Source organism: Mastomys coucha, unplaced genomic scaffold (genome assembly GCF_008632895.1).
Source record: "Mastomys coucha isolate ucsf_1 unplaced genomic scaffold, UCSF_Mcou_1 pScaffold6, whole genome shotgun sequence".
Taxonomy (NCBI): Eukaryota; Metazoa; Chordata; class Mammalia; order Rodentia; family Muridae; genus Mastomys; species Mastomys coucha.
Window position 1 is genome coordinate 62,531,336 of NW_022196912.1, and position 4,211 is coordinate 62,535,546.

The 4,211-nt window shown below is 42.5% G+C and overlaps 1 pseudogene; it reads left to right on the plus strand.

The window, feature by feature from the left end:
• Window positions 1-242: 242 nt before the first annotated feature.
• LOC116081014 lies at window positions 243-1,299 on the plus strand (annotated as a pseudogene).
• Window positions 1,300-4,211: the final 2,912 nt, after the last annotated feature.

The following is a 4,211-nucleotide window of genomic DNA, read 5'->3' on the forward strand; positions in this document are numbered from 1 at the left end:
AGTTCTTACATACTTTCCTTTTGCATTTGTATTATGTACACCCCACCCCTCACTAAATTTTTACTGTCCTAAGACCATCTGCATCTCAGAGTAACCCTGTATAATGGAGAGAGCTAGAGAGTGACATCAGTTCTCTCTAGCTGTGACAAAATTCCTGAAGTAATCAACAAATGAGAAGAAAATGTTTATTTTAACTCATGGTTTCAGTCTGTGCTCACTTCATCTCAAGCTTGGGGACTGGCATGAGGTGGTACATTACAGAGAGAAGGACCTGCGAGAAATCAGGACCAGTGTTATCAAAGAGAGAAGTACCCAGAATTCACAGTCGCTCTCACTCTCAGTGTGGTATAACTTCCACCAATGGATGTCCTGACTGCTCACAGCCAGGTGATGGGATGTTCTCAGCGAGAGGCTTTCCTTTCTTGTCTGAACCAGAACACCCATGTTTAATCTCTGTCATTGGGCCAGTGCTTTTAATTGGCATGTATTTCCCTGGCCAGCCTTTATATTCTCATCATTGTGATTTTCCTCATTGCTGACATCATCTGCCTGCCTTACAAGTTTGTCCTTGGTCTTCAGAAGGTTCTATGTCCCAGTGTAGGGGAATGCCAGGGCCAGGAAGCGGGAGAGGATGGGTTGGTGAGCAGGTGGAGGGGGGAGGGAATAGAGTTTTTTGTTTTTTGTTTTTGTTTTTGTTTTTTTCCAGAGGGGAAACCAGGAAAGGAGCTATCATTTGAAATATAAATTTAAAAATATCTAATAAAAAATGAAGTTAGTCGTTATTATTTGTGTAAAATAGTATGTCATTCCGTTCCAGCCTCCACATTGGACTATGCAGCTGTCACAGTGTTGATTGATGTTGAAGAACTGTTTACCATCCATGAATTCCTTTTTAAGGAAGGCATAATGATAAGAAACATGTCAATATGCCCAAACACCCAAGATGGCAGACAAGAATGTGCCCAACCTTCATGTAATGCAGCCTCTCAAGTCTTGAGGCTGCATGATGGAGCAGTTTGCCTGGAGAGATTTCTGTTGCTACCCTATGAATGAGGGCATTCATTATCTCGGAGATTACCAGCACCTAGCTCTGGAGGTGCTGCAGATGTCCTGAGACTGGCAAAGGTCCAGAGGGTGAACAATCTGCAAGATCCACAAGAGGAGAGGCAGACAGAGACACCTGCAGTAGGAATGCTGTGCCCCCTGAAGCTGACAAGAAAGCTAATGCTGGGCTGCTCAGCAACTTAATTTCCCTTTTTAGGCCACTTTGGTCATGGTCATGGTCAGCCACCTCAGTGAAGTTGGAGATTGTGTTGGGTTAAATAAACTTTCTTTTTATTCTTTTTTTTTACAATACACTCTTCATCCCCCTCCTGGTTCTCCTGGTCCTCCTTCTGACTGTTCCTCATTCCATACCCCCCTTACTATCATACCATTCCTCACCCAGCCCACCAGTCTCCAATGGGATGTCCCCACCCCAACCCACCAGACATCCCTACTCCCTAGGCCTCAAGTCTCTTGAGGATTAAGTGCATCTTCTCTCACTGAGTCCAGACCAGACAGTCCTCTGCTGTATATGTGTTGGGAACCTCATATTAGCTGGTGTATGCTGCCTGGTTGGTGGCTCCTTGTCTGAGCAATCTCAGGGGAGAGAGGTGGTTAGTTGAGTCTGCTGGTCATCTTTTAACGAAAAAATAGAATATGTCAAACATACTCAATAGAATTAAATTAGTGTCATAGCATATCACATATGTACATACATTTAGTAATCTAGAAAGAACATCAAATAAAGCTATAAGGTAAAAGTACCTGTAGTGAGAGGTTTTATTTTGCCAAACCCCTCCTTCCTAAAAGGCCACTGGCATCTATTCTAATCATAATTAAGACAAACACAAAACACAATCTGTACACTGCTGATATTGTTTCCTTACACAAGATGTAACAGTGCATACCAGAGAGATGACAGAGGCCTGGCAGTTTGCAATTGTTTAGCTAATGCTTTCTTCTGCTCTATTCTTGTTACACAACTATCCTCAGTCTACTGCTTTTATTTTTTTCCCTTGCTCAAATTTCATAACCAATAGCGATGCTGTGGTTCACATTGTGACAGATGGCTAGTGTTTTTAAAAATTTCACTGAAACTTCCTGAAATATTATGCCTGAGCTTCCATAATAAATCATACAGCATTATTTTAAGTATACTCAGGATGTCTCAATGTGATGAATTTAATGAATTTGAGTTTCATTGATTGTTGCCCGCACAGTCGTCTCGCCAGCAAGAAGACACGCGGACAATAGGATCCTTCTGCAGCAAGCATTTATTGCATCATGAAGAGGAAAAAGGACCGAGCCAATAATCGGCACTGCTTATATACACCACAGCGCAGCATGTCCGCCCACAGTGTGGCGTGTCCGCCCATGATTGGCTGTATGCTTATCACCCCATGTGACGCCCTGGGATGGGCTGTGACTTGTCGCCTTTTCATTCTACGCACATGCTCAAACAGTTGTTTACCAGGAGTCGACAGCGGATGTAGGCGCCATCTTGTCAAGGCGAATGCCTCTCCAGCTCTACCACTCTCCACAATTGATGATGTTTGAAGATAACATATAGGGATAAATATACAAACATCTTCCATCAGTTTAACTCTAATTTGTTTTCTATTGTTTGTTAGCAACTCATATGTCCCTCAACAGAGGAAAGGATACAGAAAATGTGGTACATTTACACAATGGAGTACTACTCAGCTATTAAAAACAGTGACTTCAAGAAATCCTTTGGCAAATGGATGGAACTATAAAATATCATCCTGAGTGAGGTAACCCAGTCAGAAAAGAACATACATGGTATGTAATCATTGATAAGTGGATATTGACCCCCAAACTTGAAATACCCAAGATAAAATACACAGACCACATGAAATTCAAGAAGGAAGAGCAAAATATCAATACTTCAGTCCTTCTTAAAAGGGGAAACAAAACACTGATGTGAGGTAGAGGGTAGGAGGTACTTGGGAGGAAGTGAGGATGGGGAAGGGGAAAAAGACCAGTATGGGAGGAGACAGGAATGATATACAGAGAGTCAGGAAATTGAACAGAGGTAAGTAGCAGTGGGGGCTGGGGAGCTGGAGGTAGTCATCAGGAAATCTCAGATGCCAGGAAAGTAAGAGTCTTCCAGGACACAACAGGGATGAAGTTAGCTGAAATGCCCAACAAAGGAGAGGGAGAACCTGTAGAGACCATATCCAGAAGTTAGGCAAGCCCCCAGTTAGGGGATGAGGTAACCCACTCATCTCCAAATTTTTAACTCAAAATTGCTCCTGTCTAAAAGAAATATAGGACAAAATGAGGAGCAGAGACTGAAGGAAAGGCCATCCAAAGACTACCCCACCTGGAGATCCATCCCATATACAGACATCAAACACAGCTTCATAGCCAACCATTGAACTGAGCAAGGGATTCCCAAAGAAGGAGTTAGAGAAAAGACTGAAGGAGAAGAAGGGGTTAGCAACCCCATAGGGAGAACAACAATATCAAACAACCAGACCCTGCAGAGCTCTCAGGGACTAAACCACCAACCAAAGAGCACACATGGAGGAACACATGGCTCCAGCCACATATGTAGGAGAGGATGGCTTTTTTTAGCATCAATGAAAGGAGAGGTCCTTGGTCCTGTGAGGGTTCTATGCCCCAGCATAGGGGAATGCAAAGGTGGTTAGGTGGGAGTGAGTGGGTGGGTGGGGGCCACCCTCATAGAAGCAGGGTGAGGGGAGATGGGTTAGTGGGTTTCTGGAGGGGAAACCAGGAAAGGAGACAACATTTCAAATGTAAATAAATAAAATATCCAAGAAAAAAGAAAAAAAGAACCTATAGGAAATGAAATGCTGCTTAACACACAAAGTTTGTCTGATTTCAGGGCATTTTCTCAACTGTTCTCTCTTTTTTTATACACGATTAACCATCCTAGAATGGTTCTGAATGTATAGTAAATAGGCCAATATGGGTTTTTAAGGTCCTTTAAATTCCTTTAGAAAGGGGATTCTTTGTTTTTAGATCATTTCCTTCTCAAGGTATCTTCTCTTCTCTTTGAAATTATATAATGTACACCCATCTAGAATCATATGTTAGTTTGGCTATGAAACAATTGTCAGCATCTTTGCCACATGGTTGGAAGCTAGATATCAGTTTGTCACCATGTAATGTATTCTTCC